Below are 18,191 nucleotides of genomic sequence, written 5' to 3' on the forward strand. Positions count from 1 at the left end.
TAGAGTCATGAGATATTCCCTATAGCAACTAAAGGTAGCATTTTAACATAGGTCTCTGAGTTGTTTTTCAGAAGCCCAGATCCCTACCCAATAGATCCATGGACACATAGACCTTGGATAAGAGGGAACTGAAAACTGAACTCTGGCCATCATTCTTTGTTCTTCCTGAGGGCCTGGAGGAAATCACATCCATGAGCCAAAGCTAACATTCCTTTCTTCTGACCCCAAGTTTTAAGACAAATCTTTGCCTCCTTAACCAATCACAAATCAGAAACTCTACCTATGACCTGTAAGTTCCCACTTCAAGATGACTCATCTTTTAGGTCAAACCAATGTATAGCCTCCATGTATTGATGTATGACTTTGCCTATGCCCTCTGTCTCTATGCCTTTAAAAATCCTTACTTGCAAGCCATTGGTGAGATTGGGCCTTAAGAATGAAATGTGTGATTCTTCTTGCTTGGTGCCCTGCAAATAAATGCCCGTTCTCCCCCTGCAAACCTCATTGTGGGTGTTTGGCCTTACTGGACCAAGAGAGCTGACTCCAGTTCAGTTCAATAACCTTTTCTTGAATTATTTCTAAACCGATCAGTCACTGCCTTCTGTTCACCTTTCTCTCATCATGGAAACAAAAGAGGTGTCCAGGACATCACAAGTTCCCTTGTAGATGATCTCTGCTGTGGTAGGTTATTTATAGAAATCAGCTACAGAACTGGGCCTACATTCCATCCATGATCTCCCTACTTTGTGGAAAAGAATTGCCACCTTTTGGAAACCATCCCAAGGAACCTATCACCTGGCTGAAAAAGTTCAATTCCACAACAGCATCATCTACTCATTGTGGAAGCAACTCTCCTTGTCCCTGAACAATGCCACCAACGGCCTCCAATCCCTGGCTCACCCATGACAGGAAAACCCTGCATGCTGCCCTCCATAGCCACATTGTCCTCAACAGGATCCTGGCTGCAGAAGCGGGTGCTTGAGTGGCGGTTGGAAACAACTGCTGCATCTTCCCTCTGACAACTGTCTTACATCTTTGCTATAACCAAGAAGGTTCTAGAGACAAACAAGAAATCTGTTTCATCACTGCCATTTTACTAACACCAAGCAAAGACTTTAGGTCCTGGGATGTTTTTGGTGATCTCCGAAGATCTGCAAAGTTGGGCTTATAGATTGACTCAGCCTCTTACCTTTGCTGTTTCTCTTCATAGCTATTCTTCTCTAAATCTCATAAGGCTCGCATGCATAGTACAGCAATGGAAAGCTTTCACCAAGTCTCAACAGGTGGTTCAGCTGCTCCCAATGAACAAAAGATGCTCGAATGAGAAAAGGACTTAAATTATTCAGAGGAAAAAGAATTCATCTGATCAAGAGGAGTAACTGACAAGACACTCTCCATGACCAAACTTTTGTCTGGCTCCTCACAACCTTCTTTTCTCCTAGGCCTCAACTGACCCCAATTCTTGCAGAACTGCATAGCCTAGTTTTAGCAAGAATCCTGCTAAGGCAGTTTAGAGAGGATCCCTGATCCCCTAGCCTGTCTTCAGCTGGAATTCTGTGAGATTAGTTTAGCAAGAATCTCCCTTATCTTTTGTGTCTGCTTTTAGCAATTTTTATCCACTGACTCCTACTGCACACACAAACACACACAGACACACACACTTTAGTGTCTTTACTGTATTCAGAATTTAGCCCAATTCTATATCAAGGTGTATTTTCCTTTATCGCAATAGCTTATGAACAAAATCTTTTTAAAAAACTTTACTTAACTAGTGTCCAGCTCTGGTTTTCTTTGGCAACAGCTAAGGGTTACAATGGCTATGATTGTCTTCCATCTGACTTTAAACTATAATATTGTAAAAATTGAATTCCAACTGTGATATTACTAAGAGTTTGTAAAAAGTAGTTTTCATTTTAAAGTTATTTAATTTGTCTGCTTGGAACATTTTGTCACTAGCATGTGTTAAATGTCTCAGATTTTTCTGTTATTAATGTTCATTTTATTTTCATGTATTTCCTTGCATCATTCTGATCATGGTTTTTTCCACATAAATCCATTAATGTGGTAATTTACATTAATAGATTTATCACGCTGAAATATTTTTTCACACCTCAGACTAAATTTATCTTGTAATGACGTTTTGCTAGTTTTCATTTACCATTTTTTATTTAGGATTTTTCACTTTGCTCATAAGTTAGATGGGGCCTTAATTTTTTTTGTGGGGGACTCTAGTTGTCTTATTTTCTTATCATTGTTGCATTACACTCTTACAAAAAATAAAAGTTTTACTTTTTTCATATTCTCTGAATCACTTTGAATTTGGTAGGAATTTTTTTTTCTTGAAGATTAGTAGAACTTGTTTATAAAACCATCTGTAATTAGTACCTTTGGTTAAGGAGTAAAGGTGACTAACAATTTAAATTCTTCATTTTGTTGTTTTAATCAGATCTTCTTTTAAAACAAATAATTGTAATTTATAAGTAACTATTCCTTTCATCTAAGTACAAAATAAAATATTGACATAATTTGTTCAAAATATTTGTTAATCATTAAATACATTTTAGTTATAATCATGCCCACTTTTATTTCTTCTAGTGTTTATTCTGCTTCTTTCTTATTTAGTTATTCTTGTTTGCAGCTTTTTCTTTGGATGAATTTTGAATTTTGCTGCTATTGCCACTGCTGTTGTTGGCTGTTATTTTTAGAACTGGTGTTTGTTTGGGGGTGGACATTGCTGCTTGCTAGTTAGTATCCCTACTCCTCCATCTTTCCCCAAAAATCTCTAATTTGTTCAGCTATGTCTTCCTTTCCACTCCCTGGGACACAGAGAAGCCAACCATAGCATCACCTACAGCATGGACCTCAGCACCTTAGGAGTAGTTCTGCCTTCCTAGACAGTGATCAATTCTCAAATGGTTGTGTGAACACATCTGTCCTGACATGATGCAAGTAGACATTTGTAAAATAATTTAGGAATATTATTTTTCTAAGTGAGTTATCAGAAGACGTCTTTTCTTCTTCTAGAATTTATTCTGCAAAAATGTAAGGCCTGGAAATACTGTGATATCTAATTGCCTCTCTAAAGATGAAGCCAAAATACGGAGGGACTGCTGAGAAATGGGCCTGAGATCACCGGCTGCAACACACTTGAATCCTGTTCTAACTCTGCCTTCACATGTTTGATGGTTCATTTTCTCTGTCAACTTGGCTAAAGTAAGGTAACCAGTTGTTTGGTCAAAACTAGTTTAGATGTTGCTGTAAAGATAATTTTTATAAGTGATTAACATTTAAAATCAATTGATTTTAAGTAAAGCTAATTACCCTCTATAATGTGGGTAGGTCTCATTCAATTAGTTGCAAGCTGAAGAGCCAGGCCTGAGGTTTTCCAGAGAAGAAAGAATTCTGATTCTAAACTACAACATAGAAGGTCGGACTGACTTGGCAGTCCCCATAATTGTGTGAACAAGTTCCTTAAAATAAAATAAATCTCTCTCTCTTTTTATATACATATACATATATGTATGTGTGTGTATACAGTGTCCACCTCCAAACAAAAACCGGCTTTAAAAAGGTATATACACACACGTGTATGTATATGTATATCACATATATACATATATAATACATACACATATGTGTATATATACAGTATATATACACACACATATATACTCATTATTCAATTCAATATTTAATATTTATATGTATGAAACTATATTACATTTCCATATAACAATATACAGTTATATATGTTACATAAAATATAACAGAATATATATACTCTGGTTTTTTGGGAAAACCTAACTAATACAGTGAATTACGCAACTTTCTTAATTTTAAGCCAATTTGAGCTGAACTTTTGATACTTGAAGCAAAAGTATCCTAATATTTTATTATATCTATAGTTTCTCTTTTCCTGTTTTATTAATTTCTTCTCTTGCCTTTATTATTTTTATTATTTTAAATTTTATTTACAATAAATAAAATTTATTAATTTGTAATTTATTATTTAATTTTAATATTTAATTTTTACTATTAAATTTTTCTATTTCCTTTAGATTTACTCCCTTTTGTATCTTCTTGAATTAAATTTATCTCATTTAATTTCAATTATCTCTTTCTTCAGTTATACGACAAAATATTTTATATTTTTACTTGCTTAGAATCTTGCCACAAACCTTGCCTGGGTAAGTAAACTTTGACATTAACTTTGGATTTAAAGGGTATATTTATGCTCAAACTATTAGTTAGTGCCTTAGGTCTTTGACTTCAATGAAAATTTAATAACCAGTACTGAAATTTTAAAACAATATATAAGAGGGCACATCCAGAATAATCGTGTAATGCCTCCAAAAATTTATTTCTCTATAAAAGCGGTGAGAATACTGGCAAAAAAAATGGTCAAAATCAACTTTTACGGAACTCTGGAAAGTAACCAAAGGCAGGCAATAATCTGAAAACTGCTTAATCAAGAAAAAAAGCTGAATCTTAATAAGATTGAGCTTTGTGTCATTTTAACTTGCCCTCTTCCCCTTCTGCTTTTCTCAGCTCCAAGGAAACCTTAAAAACCACCAGTCTTGTAATCACGTAGGGATGAAAACCAGCAGCCAATCAGCCACTATGGGGGGAAGAATGGGTTGGGGTTTTTTCAACCATCTCATTTCCAGAGGACTGTCGTTATTTGACCTGTCTTGCCATTTTCTGAAAAGCCATTACATGGAGCTTGTCTTTATTAGAACTGACTCAGAGCTTGTCCAATGCAAATAGCCCTCTCCCTGGGATATTTATTGGAAAGAAATCAGTGACAATTGGTTTAATTTCACATCTGCCTAAGGCAGTGATGTAGGTAAGGCTAATAAGAAACTGACTAAAAAGCTTGAAAAGCTGGGGAATGAGACAATCATAAAGAGCTTTTGAAAAGCCTAGAAATATCCTGGGAATCTAGAGGGCCACACCCGTGTGCAGATCTGGGCACATGCTGAGAAATAATCTGACAAGGTCCCAATTTCTCATCTCTGACTGATTTTGAGGCTCTGTGAAAGTAGAAAGCAAAGAATAAAGCAGTGTATATAAACTGCCTGCCAGAGCATCAGATACATGCCCCAACACACACATGTTCTCAGCAAGATTGGGAGTCTTATTGGTTCAAAAAAATTAATGTCCACTCAGTAGCTGACCACTGAACTACAAAAACAAACTTCAGTGGCCTTACAGAACAAAGAATGCACACATAACAAAATTAGCTTAGGAAATTCACTACACAAATAGCAATAACATCAATACGACAAACAGTAATAACAAAAATAAATTATAGGGGGTAGAAATCTGATTTTCATAGTTGCTACATTATATAATTATGAGATGCAAAATGAAAAAAATGAGATACAAAATGAAACAAAAAATACGGTTCATATACAGAAAACAAAGCTCAAAATAAACTATCCAGGGAGAATACCAGAAATTGAACTTACAAGATACAAATGTTAGCTCAGCTGATTAAAATATGTCCAAATAATTAAAGGAAACTATAAAAGTAAATCAAACAGAGAATATCAATGCAAGAGATACGAATTCTAAGTAAACCAAACAGAAATTCTGGAGTTGAAAAGAACAGGAAGTAAAATAACATATTTATTAAAATGGCTGGACAGGAGATTTCAACTGGCAATTAATGTATCTTCAAGTTTAGTGAACTTGAAGATACGTTAATTTAGATTATCTGGTCTGAGAAACAGAAAGATGCAAAATGAAAAACCAGAAAATTATGGGCCACCATGAAACACATGAACATCTAAATGTTGGCAGTTCCAGTAGGAGGGAAGAGAAGGAATGCTCGAGGAAATAATTGCCAAGAATTCCCAAATTCAATGAAAACTTTTAGTTTACACATCAAAAAAACCTGAAATAATAGCAAGTAGAATAAACTCAGAGATTTTTCACACCTAGGAACATCATAATCGAGATGTCAAAAACCCAAATGAAAGAAAAAATCTTGAAAGGAGAAATGGCTTGTCATGTCCAAGGAATCCTCAATAAAATTAACAATAGGTTTCTCACAAGAAATCACGGCAGGCAGAAGGGAGTGGATGACATGTTTACAGTGCTTAAAGAAGATGACTGTCAACAAAGAACTCAATACCCAGCACAATTTTGCTTCAAAAATGAAGCAGAAATTAAGACTTTCCTAGGTAAACAAAAACTGAGGGGATTTATCTCTAGCAGATTTGGTTTATCAGAAATACTAAAGAGAGTTCTTTAGGCTGAAATGAAAGGACTCTAGACAATAATTCAAACCCACGTGAAAAAATAGTAGTACCAGTAAAAATAACTATAAAATACAGTATAAATACATTGTTTATAAATAGCTATAAACAAACTTGTGAAGTTGTCACAAATTAAGATGCTCATTTTAGTTTCATGCCAACTACTAAGAAAATAACTATTATTTTAAAAAATGACAATGGAATTAAAATGATACACTAGAAAATATCTATTTAACATGAAAGACAGTAACAGAGAAATAGACCAACAAAAGAGAAATAAGAAGTAAAAAACAGCAAAATGGCAATCATAAATTTTATCCTAACAAAAATTATATTAAATACAAATGAACTGATTGGCAGATACAAAAGCATAATCTAATTATATCCTGTCTATAAAATACACAATTTATATACAAAGAGGAAAACAGTTTAGAAATAATAGGATGAAAAAGATATACCATGTAAATGGTAAACAAAAGAGAGCTAGAATAGTTATGCTAATGGAAAACAATATGTATTTGCAGGCAAAAATTATTTATAGAAACTGAGAGGGAAATTTTATAAGGATAAGTTCAATCCATGAGAAAAGCCTAACAATTATATAAACATGTATGCCCTAACAACAGAGGCCTGAAATATATGAAGCAAAAACTGGTAAAAATAAAGGGAGAAATAACAATTTAAGAGAACTAATTGGAGACTTCAATACCCTACTTTCAAAAATGGTTAAAACACCTAGACAAAAATTAATAAGGAAGACTCAAACAACTCTGCACATCATTTTGACCTCTGTAGATGACAGACGTTATCTATCATTATAGATGATAAGACATGTAAGACATGTACAGAACACTCCATCCAAAAAGAACAGAATATAAGTTCTACTCAATTGCATATGGAAATTCTCCAGGACAGAGCATATGTTAGGCCACAAAATAAGCCTCAATTAATTTAAAATAATTTAAGTAATACAGAGTATGTTCTCTTACTGCAATGAAATAAAACTGGAAATCAAAAACAGAAATAACTGGGGAATTTAAAAAATGTGGAAATTTTAAAAAGACTCACACACACTGCTAAATAATCAGTGAGTGAAAGAATAAATCACACAGGGAATTATAAAAATATTTTGAGATGAATGAAAATCAAATTAAACATAGCAAAGCTTCTGTGAAGGAGCTAAAGCAGCAATAAGAAAGAAATACGTAGCTGTAAGCAACCTGTACTTTAAACTGTCTTAAAAAAACTTTAACATTCCACTTAAATAAACTAGAAAGAAAAGAACAAACTAAATACAAAGCAAGCAGAAAGAAGGCAGAAATAAAGATCGGAAAGGAAATAAATGAACTAGAGAGTAGATTAGCAATAGGGTACATTTAAAAAGCCAAGTTGTTTATTGAAAGACCAATAAAATGGACAAACCTTTATCAAGATTAATTTTAAAATGTGAATGATGATAAGTTTCGGAGACTCAAATTGTTAAAATCAAGAATGAAATAAGAAGTATTATTATTAACCTTATAAAAAGGATTAAAATGAAATACCATAAACAATTGTATTTCATCAAATTACATAACCAGAATAAAAGTGTCTAGAAATACATAAATGATCACGAATGAGTCGAGAAGAAATAAAAAATCTGAATAGACTGAAAACAAATATATTTACTTAGTAATACATTTTAAAACTTGACAGAAAGAAATGATCAGGTCCAGATGGCTTAACTGATTAATTCACCCAAATGTTCATGGAATAATTCATACCAATTCTTCACAAAAATCTTCTAAAACTAGAAGAGGAAGGAACACTTCTCAATTTATTCTATGAAGTCAGTATTACTGTGACACCTTGCAAACACAACTACATTTCAATCTCTTGTGAAAATGCACACAAAATCCTCAACAAAACAATAGCAAGTCAAATCTAGTACTGTGTCAAATGATTATAAATTGTGACCTAAGTAAGATTTATGCCAGGAATGCCAAGTTGTTTCAATATGAAAAGTTGATGAATGTAATACATCATATTAATAGAATAAAGGAAAAATAATAACCCCAGTTAATGCCAAATAAAACCCTTAGATAGAATACAGTATACTTTCATGATATAACTGTCAACAAACTAAGAAAAAAGGGGAACTTTCTAAACTTTGACAAAAGAAATCTACAAAAAAAAAAACAACAGCAACAACACATAGATAACATTATACATGATGGTGAGATGCTGAGTGTTTTCTTCCTAGATTCATGATTAAGACAAAGATGTCAGTTCTGTTCATTTATACTGAATATTATACTAGCAATTTTAGCCTAGGAAACTAGTCAAGAATTAAAAAGACATCAAGGTTGAAGAGGAAGAGGTAAAATTCTCTCTTTGCAGATGATCTGATCATGTATATATAAATTCTAAAGAAAACACAAACATTACTAGAGCTCATAAAGCTAGTAAGGCTGCAAGATAGAATATAAATTTATTTTTGTTTTGTATTTTGTGACAAGGTCTTGCTCTGTCAACCAGGCCGGAGGGCAGTGATACTGGATTGTGGCTCACTGCAGCCTTGAACTCCTGGCCTCAATCAATCCTCCCAGCTTGGCCTCCCAAAGTTGTGAGTTTACAGGCATGGGCTACGATGCCTTACCTTGAATTTTTAAAAAAGTGTTGTATTTCTATATCCTATCCATAAACAATCCAAAAACGAAATTAGAAAACAATTCCATTTACAATAGCATACAAAACAATACTTAAGAATAAATTTAACAAACATAATTAGTAAATGGAAAGACATCCCATGTTCATAGATCAAAAGATTTAAAATTAAGATGACAATACTTTCCAAACTGAACAGAATTGAGAGATTCAAGAAGCAAATTTCTACATTTATCCTCAATTGATTTTTGATAACTATCTATACAATTCAACAGAGAAAAGCATAATCTTTTGAAAAAGTGATGTTGGAACAACTGTAGCTCTATGAGTAAAATAATAAAATTGAACCCCTACTTCAAACAATATATGAAAATGAAATCAAAATGGATCATTGACCTAAAGTTAAGAGTTACAATTGTAAAGCTCTTGGAAGGAATCACAGAAGTAAACTTGTCATTGGCTTAGACAATTTTGTCTTAGATGTAATAGCAAAATAACATGTGGTAAGACAAAAAAGAGATAAATTGAGTTTCATCAAAATAAAAAAAAATGCTTCAAAAAGACACCATTAATAAAGTGAAGAGACAACCTGTGGAATAGAAGGAAATATCTGCAAATTATGTATCAGATAAAATGTTACAGTCACGCCAATGCACCTCAATGTAGCAGTCTCTCATTGTGATGTATCACCTGGAGTTCTTTGTGTCTCGACCAAGAGAATTAAGGAATGTGGACACAAAGGGTGAGGTTGGAGCAAAAGTTTAATAAGCCAAAGAAGAAAGCTCTCTGCTGCAGAAAGGGGGTCCAAAAGAGGGTTGCCGGTTTTACAGTTGAATACAAAGGCTTATATAAGAATCTGTTTAGGGCTGGGCGTCTCATTTGCATAAGGTGCAAATTCTGAGCTCCACCCCATCCTCCTAATGCACATGCAGGCCCTTAGCTTAAGTTACTCCATAGTGCTTTGTTCCCCTTACAGTGCATGTGTCAGGGGACAGAATTTTCCATTGCAAGCATGTCTGGGCAAGTCACCTGCATTGCCTTTCTTATCTGTGTGGCTATGGGCATAGTTAGGCAAGCCCCCTATGTGAGTTTCCTTATCTGTGCCTGCTGCTTGATTTTTTAGGCTATTCTTTTGTTTGAAAGAATTCAGTTGAGGACCCAATCACCGTAACTGCCTGATCGACTGGTTGCCTCCTTTCTTCTCTATCAAAAAGACTTGTATCCAGAATATATAAAAAACACAACATAACAATAAAAAGACAAACAACCTAATTTTAAAAATGGGCCAAGCAGTTGACTTGACATTTACCTAAAGAATACATACGAATGTATTATAGCAAGTATATATATTAATAAATTCTCTTAGTAGTCATTAAACTACCTTAATATTATTTTCACTCTTTAATATTTAATTATTGAATATAGATTTCTGAACTGATCATTACTTTATGCAACTATTTCAAATATATTATTCTGATAACTTCTAGCTTCTGTATTTCAAGATGCTCTCATTACGCTTGTTCTCCTTTAAGTGGCCTATATTCTCTTTCTAGGACTCTAATCTTTTTCATTATGCTTGCTGTTATGCAGCATTACTAGATGCATCCAGGGATGAATTTAGTTTTATTTATCTTTTCCAGGATACAGTGTGCTTTATTCTATCTTAAAATGTACTGTTTTCTCATTTCAAAACAATTTTCAGGTTTTTTTTTTAATATACTTTTTTCAGTATCTTCTCTTTGGAAGTTTTAGTTTTGTGAAAGAAAAAAAACCAACCCTGATTTCTAACTCTTGTAAACAAAACATTAAATTCTAAGGCCTTTCCTCTTGGCTAAGGGCATTCCAGAGTTAACCTGAAAATCTAGTTCAGTCCATGATGGAAGAGGGGGTTGGACATTCTTCATTATACATTAACATCAACACAGCATTAACTTCAACACAGACTTTAAGTCTGATAAGAAACATTTACAATCTATTCTGTCTGAAGTCTGCTACTTGGAGGCTTCATCTGCATGATAAAACCTTGGTCCCCACAACCCCTTATTGTTACCCAGACACTCCTTTCTACTGATAATAACTCTTTCAACCAATTATCAATCAGAAAATTTCTAGTTCTACCTATGACTTGGAAGCCCCCACTTGGAGTTGTCCTGCCCTTCCAGATTGAACCAATGTGAATCTTACAGGTATTGATTGACGTCTTATGTCTCCCTAAAATGTATAAAAGCGAGCTGTGCCCCACCCACCTTGGGTACATGTCGTCAGGACCTCCTGAGGCTGTGTCATGGATGCGTCCTTACCCATGGCAAAATAAACTTTCTAAATTGATTGAGACTTGTCGCAGATACTTTTTGGTTCACAAATTGGTAACCACAGAGGGATTCTGAGTGGAGGTTCTGAGATTTGGCAAATCTCCTATCAGTGCTTAGCATCAGCTTGAGCCATCCTTGCGGCTAAAACCAATAGCACAATTTGCTGAGGCCTAAGGTTCCCCTCCCTCCAGTGAATCCCTAATCTCCCAAAATTTGGTTGAGATCCAATGTTTATTTTGCTGTATGATTCTTTTTCTGGAGTTTTATTTGCTTCCAACAAAAAAGGCAAATTTTCCTGCTTCCTATGATGATGGACAGGTAAATCCTTTTGGAGTTTCAGCTCACTTCCAACAGGGAAGGCGTGTTTCAGTTTTTTCCTGCTTCTAGGATGGTAGAGAGCAGTCTTCAGCTGGGACCCCAATCCTAGGTAAGTAGCTGAATTGGGGCTTTTTTGGTCTTGGAAATTCTCCTAAATGACTAAAGGTTGAAACTGACAACCAGTTGGTCTTAATTTCTCCTTACCTTTAGTGCACTCAGTAATCATATTGCTGGGGTTCTTTTTGTTGTTCTGGTCTTTCTCTCATCAAATTTGACCAACTGTACTTGACTTGGTCAAGTCCAAATGTGAATTCCAATTTATGAGGGAACAAGACCTTTGAATTGGCAATATTCCTTGCGGCTGCAAAACAAAACAAAATGAAGCAAAAACCAAACAAACAAATAAACAAAAAACCATGACTTGGTTTTGGTTTCTGTGTTTGCGTCCTGTCCTAAAAAAAAATTGTTCTTTTGTTTACATTTATTTCACTCTATCCTTCCTTCCTTCTTCACTGTGTTTGGTACCAAGAAAAATCTGGAGAAGGCTTCTAATGCCTCCAACCCCAAACCGAAGGCACCACTCATTCCTTTTGCGGGTGTTCTCTTTTTTTATGGTGTTTCAAGAGTAATGGCATGAAAGCTTTGGTTTCCTGCATTTCATTACCTGACCTCTTTGGCTTTTCAGGGGACCAGAGATTACCGTGTACCATGAGAGGATTTGACTTTGGTGTGTGTTATGACAGATGAGAGAGCTACAAAGTTAGGGGTGACTGAAGACAGTTTGCAGGAAGTGGTCTTATCTATTTTTTTTTCCTCCTAGGAAGTTGTTTCGATCCTAATTCTACTTTGGAGGTGCATTTTAGAGTCTTCTCTGTTGCTCTTTCTTCCAAAATTAATCTCAGTTGGCTTGCCTGCACATTTGTGTGAGGAACTGAACTGTCATTTCTTTCCATAGTTAAATGAGACACTGAGTTTCCTCAGCTCTGAAGAGTAAGGGCATTTCACTCCCCCCAGCGAAAAGGTGCCCCCCGGGAGACTGGGAACCAAGTGGGAATGTTTGGGGGCTGACCCCCTATGACGTGCAGTGGCCCTACAGGGAACCCCCAACAAAATTAGTTTAAAAGGCTCATCAAGGAAGCACGTACAGGATCTTGGTCCCTCTGTGCTTTGAGCCCCCCAGAGGTGCTAGACCCCAGAGAGAGAAACTGAGGCATGTAACAGGGCAGAAATGACTTGGTGGTGACATACTGTGGCATCCTGCCCACAATCAGCACATTTCAATCCACCACACCAAATTCTAGGCCTCAACCCTGTTCCTCCTTTTAAGAAAAAAATGTGGGAAATGAATCATGTAAGAATGAGGAACAACAAAGAGAACGGTCCCTCTCAGCCACTCTGGTTTTATGGTGCCCCTACCTGCAAGCGGTTATGTAAATGGAAGGGCATGCCAGGTTTCCTAGCACTCCAGCTGGTCACATGTTAAGTCTGCTCTTGTGCACATTTTAAACTGAGGGGCAAATTACACCAAGGAACATTCAGAGCCCAAAGGTCGACCTGCAACTATGATGCTCCTAAATTCTCTTTCTGCTTTCTTTTCTGCCTGCTTTAAGTCAGCTGTTACTTTTCTACTGAGCTAAAATCCACTATTTACATCTAACCATTTAGTTTTGCAAACCAGTGAGTTTTATATTAATATCTCATGGCTAGAGTTCTGAAAAATATCTAAAGGATCTTTGTTCGTGAGTGTGAGTGTGTGTGTGTACCTACACATATTTTGTTATGTTTTTGGCCACGCGGTACCAAATTGAGTTAAACTTAAAATTACTCATAAATTAAATAATAAGCTTTTCAAATTCACATGACTTAAGTAAAATCTTTAATAAATAAGCTGGCTTTAAAATTATTGATAAAGTAATATCAGAAATGTCTTAAGGATTGTCAGCATACTTTTGTGTTTTTATTCATTGATCAAATGATTTCATACTTATCCCTGGCAAATACTATAAGGTATCAAACTTTGATATAAGGGTTAGAAAACTATAAATCCAGCCAAAACCAGAATAATCTTTGCTTGTGTAATTTTTAACAAATAAGATATTAGTAGTGTTAGTTTAATGAAAACAGCTAAATCTTGAATTAATGGTAAAATAAATATATACTTAACCTTAAGTTTCTTACTTGGGTAATAACCTGAAATTCACAGGCTATAAAAATGTTTCATAGGAAAAGTAACTTTGATCACTATCACAGTTTTCATAAATAATGTAGGTAAACTATGAAAATAAAATAATTAGATATATGTGATGGAATAGATACCTATAAACAAACTTGTCATAATGTAGAATCTAAAGTTATATGAAATTAAATAAGATATTTTATTAAATATTTGGGTATTTTCCAATTAAATTATATTGTAGGAAAACATTCTTTCTAATAAATATGTTCTTATTGAGAGGTAAATAACTTTTGTCTAATTCAAAGCTTAAAGGTTATGTATAAAATAATGTAAAAGGTACTAGGAAACAAGAGAGATATAAACAATGTTATAGAGATAAAGAGATATTTTTGGTAAGAAAGCTTAAAGAAAAGTAACTTTATATGAGAAAGAGTCTTGTATACTGAATTTTTGTCCTAAAATAAAATGACTGGGTTGTTCAAAAAAGAGGAATATTTAGGACAAGTGAGAAAGTCCACGCATGGTGGGAATGGCGTAAGTCATAATAAGGTTAGTAAAAAAGGAATTTATGGCCGGGCGCTGTGGCTCACGCTTGTAATCCCAACACTTTGGGAGGCCGAGGCCGGTGGATCACGAGGTCAGGAGATCGAGACCATGGTGAAACCCCGTCTCTACTAAAAATACAAAAAAATGAGCTGGGCGTGGTAGCGGGCGGCTGTAGTCCCAGCTACTCGGAGAGGCTGAGGCAGGAGAATGGCGTGAACCCGGGAGGCGGAGCTTGCAGTGAGCCGAGATCGCGCCACTGCACTCCAGCCTGGGTGCCAGAGCGAGACTCCGTCTCAAAAAAAAAAAAAAAAAGGAATTTATATAAATGTTATGTGATTAATTGGTTATAATTAATGGAAATTATAATAGTTTTTCTAAAAATTAAACTTTGATATTAAAACACACTCATACAAAAATAAGGCATTGGTAAAAAAGAGATTTTATTAAAGATATTGAGTTGAATATCTTATTGGGTATGCAAGAAGTTTTTAATTTTTAAATTCTATTATCTGTTTTTTTTTGAAATTATTCATATTGATATCTCAGAAGCTGTACCCTGCTGCTTCAGTTCCTTGTCTCTTTTGAGAAGGCCTGGGATGGTAACTCTGTCCTTTAATTTTTGTTGTAACTTTTAAAAATTAATAGTCTAAAGTAAGGGAGATAATATTTGAAAATAGGCAAATGAAATATCTTTTAAATCTGTTTTTGTCTGATGTTTGTTGTATCTGTATATTTATGTGTGTCATGTGGAAGTGATATTTTAGGATTAAACTGTATGAAAGAGTTGTAATCAATTGACTTAAAGAAAAGTAAGGGCTTATCAGACTCATGGAAGCTAGCTCAGGTCTCTTAACTCACATGACTTCGGTAATCTTCAGTAAGATTAATTTGGTAAATTTAATCTCAAAATTCTCTCCAATAGTTTAAAATCTTAAAGTCATGTTATGTTAAATTAAAACCTCATTTTTAACCAGGCATGGTGGCTCACACCTGTAAATCCCAGCACTTTAGGAGGCGGAGGAGGGTGGATCACTCGAGGTCAGGAGTTCGAGACTTTGACTGACGAATATGGTGAAACCCCGTCTCTACTAAAAAAAAATACAAAAATTATCCAGGCATGGTGGTAGGTGCCTATAGTCCCAACTGCTCAGGAGGCTGAGACAGGAGAATCACTTGAACTCGGGAGGTGGAGGTTACAGTGAGCCGAGATCTCACCATGGCACTGCAGCCTGGGTGACAGAGTGAGACGCTGTCTAAAAAAAAAAAAAAAAAAAAAAAAGTCAAACAAAAAACAAAGAAAAAAAAAACTCTTTTTTTTTCCCACTGGGAATTTTGGTCACCAAGAAGTATAATAGTAGCAGCATAAAAAGTATTTTTGGTGACGTTTATAAAACACAAGGATGTGGATTTTGCTAAAGGAAATGTAATTTTTTTTCTAGTTAAGAAACTAAGAATTTCTTTACAATAAATGAGAAATTGTACAGATAAAGCTAAATGGATAAAAAGAAAAATTAATCCAGGGCTACAAAAGTTACCTCTGAGACATGACGTGGTTAGCAAGAAGACATGCAATATGAGGGGACGGGCAAAACCAAGTAACTGTCAAAACAAAGGGTATAATATAAAGGAATTGTTTCATTTTGTAGATTGGTAAAATCAGCTTCTTGAGAAATCTTCACTACAATGAATTGTAAAAATAACTACTTTAAGGACAAAATTCTTAATTTTAAATGCTAGAGACTGAAAGAGCTTCTTTGGGTTGATGGGCCCCACAGTTTACTACTGAACAATCACTGAAGAGTATATATATGATCCAAATGCACAGGAGGTTATTTCTGAGAGAACAAGCAACCTGGTGGACTGGATAAACGCCACTGTAAGGTCTGTTTGCCCTGAAAGGGGACTGCCTGACTCTTTCTATAAAATATAAGTGAAACACCTGAGATGAAACAGTTGATATGCTTCACATGCAAGCCACGTGGAACTGACTGTGTGATGGCCAGGATATTCTCCCATCGAATATGCTTATTACCCAGATCATGGTAAATTTGGGTGTTGGGGGGGCCCTTTTACATGGGCACCCCTCCTGCAGAATCATACGACTGTTTGAGAAGCCTTATCAAATTTGCTGTTCTTGATGGGTCTTACAGATGCTTAATCAAATATTGGAGTAATTAACAAAAAAGGGGGTGGGAATGGGAGGAAAAGGGGAGTCAAAGGACTTGCCCCAGAAGGATGATGGAAACTTTTGGATGGTTATTCACTATTTGCCCCAGATTTGGAAAATTAAAAAAAAATCAAAAGGCAAAGGTTAGCATGAGATAGGTTATGTTGCCTGGGGCAATGTAGAGGCAAGTAAGATAAAGATTCACCAAAGGGTCTGAGTCTCTTGGGCTGTCCCCTGCTGGGGGACCTTGATGTAGGACCTTGCTACCTGGGAAATGCAAGAATGAGAATATTCATAAGCAGAGGGCTTCTTTTTTCCCTCAGGAATGACTCCAACTATGTGAAGAGCTGCTAGATTCTACAGTGCCTAATAGACAACTCTCATCTAACAAGAGCTGTTTGGCTTGTGGATAGCAGTTCCAAAGTGAACAAATGGCATCCTGTTTGAAAGCCACCGCTCTGGTTAAAGAAGATTCAAGCAAATCTTTTTCCTGTGAGCTATTCATAGTTTAGAGCAATTGGATAAAGTATATTTTTGTAAGCAAATTTACTTTTCTCTCTGGGATCTCCAAAATTTGGAGACTGTTCATGAGTATTCTGATTTTATGACAATATAGTTATTTGCCTAAGTTTAGTGGGAGTCTTTTCTTTTACAACAGGACAAATGGAGACACAGCTTATTTTACCAAGGCTTTGACTATAATAACGAATTCTTAGGTAAAGTTTCAGTGAAGTCAAATTAATAGCCTATAAGGCCAATCAATTCTTGCTGCACTTTATGTGAATAATCACGCCAAGTATATAATAAGCCTAAAACTTATTTCATACATAATTTTTCTTTAATAGAAAAGGAGGGCTAGATAGAAATTGTTTCAAAGGAAAAGCTTAACACTTGTTACTAAATTTCAGCCCTGACTTTTGTTTCTGAGTGCAGACTGAATCATTAATTATTTCTTGGCTACAATAGTCTTCTAAAGAGTACTAGATTATCATTTTTTCTCCATATTTGTAGTTGGTGCCCTAATGGAATAGGTTCCTTTTTCTGTTCTGTCACACAAATACTCTTTAGCAAGTCAGCTAAAAACTTTGACGCCATGGGAATAGCGATAATTATAGTGGCAGAGGTGAAGTAAGCTTGTGTGTCTATGTCTATTCCCACTGTGAATATATGGTGAGCTCATATTCACAGTGGGAATAGAAGCCAATTGATATTATAGCCCAGACTATGCTCATGTACCCAAATGGTTCTTTTTTTCCAGGGTAGTATGTTACGATGTGGGAGATTATCTGGAAACCTGGTAAGATGAGGATATAGACTTCGGGGTGACCAAAAAATCAGAATAGATGTTGATATAGGATAGGGTCGCCTCCTCCAGGTGGGTCATTTCCCGATGGTCCACACCTGTTGCACTAAAGTGTTAATTGAATCCAGATGCCAGGGAGAAGCAAGTTCCCGGGCATGTGGAGTAAGAGACACAATGGTGAAATATGACCTTCAGAGGCCACACCACTGAAAAAGGGAAGAAAGCCTCAGATGGACATGCATGCCACTTCCTAAACACACTGCACATGCTCACCTCCCAAGAGTAAGGAGGGAACTGCACATGTGGGCAGCCCATCCTAAGGGAAGAATCACGGGTAAGGGGCCACCCTCTAAAGTCCTAGGATCAAGGCTAACCACTGCACATGTTCTTCAAGTCACCTGCTTGGGTCTCTTCCAAGCATACTTTCTTTTCTTTCCTGTTCTAAAGACTTTTTAAATAA

At 35.5% G+C, this 18,191-nt stretch overlaps 1 long non-coding RNA gene across 1 annotated transcript; it reads left to right on the top strand.

The window, feature by feature from the left end:
• The first annotated feature begins 435 nt into the window (after positions 1–435).
• On the top strand, positions 436–17,811 carry LOC115830917. The gene is made up of 3 exons (XR_004026467.1): positions 436–445; positions 9,721–9,723; positions 17,626–17,811. It is a non-coding gene; the product is annotated as an uncharacterized LOC115830917 (long non-coding RNA).
• Positions 17,812–18,191: the final 380 nt, after the last annotated feature.

The sequence above is a fragment of the Nomascus leucogenys genome, chromosome 17, assembly GCF_006542625.1.
Source record: "Nomascus leucogenys isolate Asia chromosome 17, Asia_NLE_v1, whole genome shotgun sequence".
NCBI classification, from domain to species: domain Eukaryota; kingdom Metazoa; phylum Chordata; class Mammalia; order Primates; family Hylobatidae; genus Nomascus; species Nomascus leucogenys.